At 42.2% G+C, this 5,550-nt stretch overlaps 1 long non-coding RNA gene across 1 annotated transcript; it reads left to right on the top strand.

Annotated features, from left to right (window-relative positions):
* Positions 1-270: 270 nt before the first annotated feature.
* LOC142488623 (uncharacterized) lies at positions 271-4,985 on the top strand. The gene is made up of 3 exons (XR_012799539.1): positions 271-414; positions 4,442-4,602; positions 4,767-4,985. It is a non-coding gene; the product is annotated as an uncharacterized LOC142488623 (long non-coding RNA).
* The last annotated feature ends 565 nt before the right edge of the window (positions 4,986-5,550 follow it).

Here is a 5,550-nt window from a genome sequence, read left to right on the forward strand (position 1 = left end):
TACAGTTAGTGTAACATGTTGAAATGATACTTTAAAAGCGATAATAATCTAGGATTTAGGACTCCATCACCAATGTGTACTAATGGTTCGTCATGTAGTATATTGTTATAGGAAATAATGTCTTTGTGCACGCTACATGTAAGCCTGTCTGCAATGTTAAGCTGTATCCACTCATTTGGCTAACAAATGGTGTATATTATTAATGTAGACATATATAGTTTGAGTAAAGGCATAACGAAATTTGTATTTACCATACTTGTAGAAGTCAAAACTGATTTGGCTGCAACTGCTCGCTGCAGGAAGGCACAACAGTATCATCCATGGTTGAGGCAACCGTTGAATCCTGAATCACACACATCTCCATGAGGGCGTCATATGGATCTGCAGTGGCTTCTTCAAACAAGACGTCCGGAGGTACGTACAGTTGTTGGTTGTTTTCCCATCCACATTGATATTGCCCATATAAGTTTGGATACATATCATAGTAGTTATGTCCTTCTTGCATCTGGTCTGGCTGAATGGAGGGTGCAGGTAGATCAGCAGACACGACAGTCGGTGCGGCTTCAGTGTCACTGGTATTAGGCAAAAATATGCAATTTAACAGAAGATATGTTCCATGTTCCATGGTAAGTTTAAATGATGGCGCAACATGCCAGCATCCATATCGTTGATCTAGCCGATCATGGACACGCTCAAAACATTCATTTGCGGATAAAGTGAATCGTACAGAAGTTTTAAAATTTCGTTGTATGTCAGGTTGTTGGTGGTATGGAAATGGAGGAAGTTCGGAGCAACTGCGCATGTCTGAAAGAAGGCTCCCGGATGTCTCTTCAAAAAACTTTATTGTTCACACACCAGGGCTACACCAGCGTCTCCCCCTCAACGCGTTTCACCCTTACACAGAGGGCTTCGTCTCGGAAACGCGTTGAGGGGGAGACGCTGGTGTAGCCCTGGTGTGTGAACAATAAAGTTTTTTGAAGAGACATCCGGGAGCCTTCTTTCAGACATGCGCAGTTGCGCCGAACTTCCTCCATTTCCCTGAATCGTTTCTGACGGTGGCACGCAGGAGTAGGCGAGGAGAGTGGGTCCCAAACCGGAGGAGCAGGTGATGTAACAATATTATCCCCCTGCACCGGTTATTTCTGTGGCCCTGCATAGCTCCCTCATACCTACTCCAGTGTCTGATACCTCCAGACCTGTGTAATACACTGAAGCGCACGACAGACTCACTGGTTGTTGGTAGTATGGATATTTCTTTTGGATCAAGTCATAGATTTTGGCCACGTTTGCACTTTTCTCTGGCGTTGATTCGATTGCTTCATAAATCATAAATTTGTATGATTTACTTGGATGGCTGTGCAATGTGGAAGCTTCTGCCATTTCTTCTCTCTTCAAGTGTACGTTGTGTGAAGTTGAACGCATACGGATGTCTGCTGAATGTGTGAATAGTTACATGTTATCTTCGTGGTTTCTTCCAAGGTTATAATACAACGTAGCAGTTATACGCCTAGGTTTTCCCCCACAAGAAATGTGTTACAATAATTGGCTTAAATTCTTTGGGTAAGATACTCTTTTCACAGGAATCGAAACTTTACTTTCGGCTTAGGCAATCAACATGTGCAAAACAAGTAGACTCTTTGAATTAGAATTATAATGTGTGTGAAATCATCTACAGTGCTATGATGAACAGATTTCTGGTTACACTTAGCTAGATGTAACCATACACACACATCTGTATGTTTCTCTCTTTTTCTGTTTTTCTCTCTGTCTGTTTATCTCTCTTTCTCTCTCTGTTTCTCTCTCTCTTTGACTCTCTCTGTTAGTCTCTCTTGATATATACATAAAAAAATATATATATATCCTCCGATGACGTCACCGCCTGGATTTCACTGCTACGGTGTCCCTGAGTGGCCAAAAACCTTTCCAACGCGTTTCGAAACTCCTATTGATGGGTTTCTTCGTCAGGGATGGTTGCTACATGGGATTATGCTTCTTTTTATACCCCAGGAAGTTCAAATGGGATAGTTGATGTAATTGTCTTTTGGGTACACCCTAATTAAAGTCCTCCGTATTGGGAATACACATATAAGTCAATTATAATACTTTAAACAGTTTTAAACAGGTATATAAAGTTTAATGATGATCTATTTGTTGTAATATTGTATATGTATATAACATCCATTAATATTTGTGTTTATTATTGCACTTCATCTATCAATATGATTCAAAATTCTATGTTTCATGTCACCTGTTTAAAACTGTTTAAAGTATTACAATAGGTATTAAAAGGTTTTTGGCTATTGCACTATTGCAGTGTTTTTTGCCTTTTTTTGTCTTCCTTTTCTGAGGTTTTTTCAGCTCAAAGAAAAGAACTGTTGCACAAGAATCCACGTCCATTCTTTCCTCAGCGCCATAGGAGGTTTCATCCACACAGACTTCATATCTGGTTGGGAGATACCAGATCAACCTTTTCAGGCAGCTCAAGGACTACCTTACCAACTCTGTATCACAGGTTATATTGCACCACTGTATATTGTTTGCACTAGCGCAATTCACACTTATTATTTCACCACTTTAATATATATATACACACACACACAGTGTGTGTGTGTGTGTGTGTGTGTGTGTGTGTGTGTGTGTGTGTGTGTGTGTGTGTGTGTGTGTGTGTGTGTGTGTGTGTGTGTGTGTGTGTGTGTGTGTGTGTGTACATATATCCATAGAGATACAGAGAGACTACAGATCTACAGATCTGCTATTGTAACCAGAAATCATACATGATCACATGCCAACATTATGAACTATGAAAGAAGATTAATGTACGTAATGTTTTACAGAGTTAAGACACCAGAAAACACAACATCAAAATGTATGCTGTTATATGGGTAGTTACTTAAAGTTGTATGTCAATAATATTAGCATGAAATGACAATCTACATTACCAAACAAACCCACATACATCTAATCTTGAACAAGAGCTAAGTGAATGTCAGCTTCTATAAACATGGCAAGTGTGTAATGTTGTAGCATTAATAAAACTGATGATTAATACATATTCATATGTGTTACGCCGGTGCTGCCCGCAGACCAGACCCGTCCCTTCTACTGAGGTGAGGGACGTATATAGGCACGCACCCGCAGCAAAAGGAGCGTGTCCGGAGTGTGGTGATTAGGCGTTGCCAGGCCAGATGATGTTTAGCTAGCAATACTTGCCGGTACCGGAGTAGAAGTGCCGTTGCCGTTTTAGCCAAGGTCAGGGATTGGAGAATTCCGGAAGGTCGTTGTCCAAGCAGGGGTCTAGAGCCAGAGATAGACGTCCGCCAAGCCAAGTCGTAACCTGAGAGAATGAGAGAGAGAATGCCAGAGTAGTGTCCAAGTGGAAACTATGTCGAGCAATGAGTGAGAGGATGGACAGGCATTATAAAGTGTGGCTGACCAATCAGAGGTGGGGGAAGGCCTGGAGGACTGCGTGGAGCCATCATGGATAGGTCCCTTAGATTGGCAGGCAGGTGAGGACTCTTGTTTTGACAGGAGGTCCTGTTAGTGTGCTGGGGGCGTGTTTTCACTGCAAGAGCAGTGAATAAATTATCTTCACCCTGCGTGCGCTGTTCAGGTGTGCGGCCGGAACACATGGCGACCGCGTGAGAGGATGAAGATCCCGCAGGAGCCCGAGGACGAAGAGGACAGCGGGGAACCCCCAGACACACCGGAGGTGAGTGACGCCGGCGGGAAGCGCGCGCCACAGCAGCGGGGTTTAAAAGAGGAGAAGAGGCAGCAGGGCGCGGACGCCGCGATCCCTGAATCCTCACAATATGTTATTAAATATGCCTTAATTCAGTCAGTGAGCATTTCTAAACATTCATGTGTACAAGGACATACTTGAATGTTAGCAAGCATCTGTACATGATCATACATACACTATGCATTAAATAGTCTGCAGTAAACACCACCAGGACACCAACACATTTAGTGAATGTGATTATTTATTTTTATTTATCCTTTTGAGAGCGAGTCACAGGCCTGCTTGTTGGCTGTTGTGTTTGCCTTTTCCCTTTGCCAAGTACTTTGGCCTTAACTGTACGAATTGTACTGGCCTGTGGCAGTTCTGTGGCACTCGGTGTCGGCTGTGGCACTTCAGTGGCACTGGGTGTGGGCTGTTGCACTTCAGGGGCACTGGGTGTGGGCTGTTGCACTTCAGGGGCACTGGGTGTGGGCTGTGGCACTTCAGGGGCACTGGGTGTGGGCTGTGGCACTTCAGGGGCATTGGGTGTGGGCTGTGGCACTTCAGGGGCACTGGGTGTGGCCTGTGGCAGTTGTGAACCAGTTGCTAAACATTGCATGACTGAGGTTGGAGCAGTTTCTTGTTTTGGTGTTTTAATCTTTTTCCAAAAGCTGGTTAGTAGTAATTGTTGCCCTAACTTTCTTTTTCGTGTCTCATTTGTAGGTGTCCGTTCCTGATTTTGAACAGATGTAAGCGGTTGGATGTTGACAGGGACCTGCACAGAACTTGCACCTACTGTACCGGTATCATCCACAACTGGGGAATGAAGAACTGATGACTCTGGAGAAAAAGTAGCAGCATGTAAAGATCCATCCTCAGATGGGGTAAAGTGGAATTGTTGTTCTCTTGCAGTAATTCGCAACTGATTTGCTTGGCTTAGATTCACAACTATTGCTTGTAATGTCCTGTTTACATTTTGGATTTCTTTAGGAACTTGGATGATGACTCTTTCAATTTGTGACATTTGTGATATTGACCTTTCCTGCAGTGATATCATTCTTTCAAGCACTGACATCATTTCTGAATGGCGACGATTTTCTTCACCCAAGATTCTTTCTTCAGAAGCTGCAATAGCTGAGTAGGTGTCACGAGCAGGAGGACTTGAATGCTGGATTAATCCAGGAGTGGGAACATCTTCATGGTCACTTGAGTGAATTTGTCCTTGAGTGGAAACATCTGGTTCTACAAATAAAGAAAGACATTATGAATTGCCATGGAACTTTCACTTGTTTTTCAATATAATGAGAGTTGTTCTCACAGTGTAACATATAACATGTTTCCATAATTTTTCATTTGTGTCAAATTAAAAGTTTATGCTTGAAGTAACAATGATGTTTCGACTCAGTGTGAAAGAAGAATGAATGAAAGTTTGTTGTATCCTCACAACTCCTAGCTGATAGTTTACAACACACACAATACATGTTGTCAGGAAACACTATATCTTCTGTGACAATAACTGATGTGAAGTTAATTACATGTGAAAGGCATTTATTTAGCATGGCAAATTAACATCTACAAATGTACACATTAGATGTGCTGCACCTCAAACACTCACCTTCCATGCTTGATGATGAGCTGGATGAGCCAAGTGATGAGACATGTTCACTTTGAGTATTTATGGCTAAATATCAGCATCATATAAGGAAATGACAATATGTTTCTGGCAAGCTGTACATTATCCATCTTAACATCAATGTACATGTGAACCTAATTAGCACATTTATTGTAAAAAACATACAACATACAATGTTCATGCAGGAATGCGTTCTAAA

The sequence above is a fragment of the Ascaphus truei genome, chromosome 2, assembly GCF_040206685.1.
Source record: "Ascaphus truei isolate aAscTru1 chromosome 2, aAscTru1.hap1, whole genome shotgun sequence".
Classification (NCBI taxonomy): domain Eukaryota; kingdom Metazoa; phylum Chordata; class Amphibia; order Anura; family Ascaphidae; genus Ascaphus; species Ascaphus truei.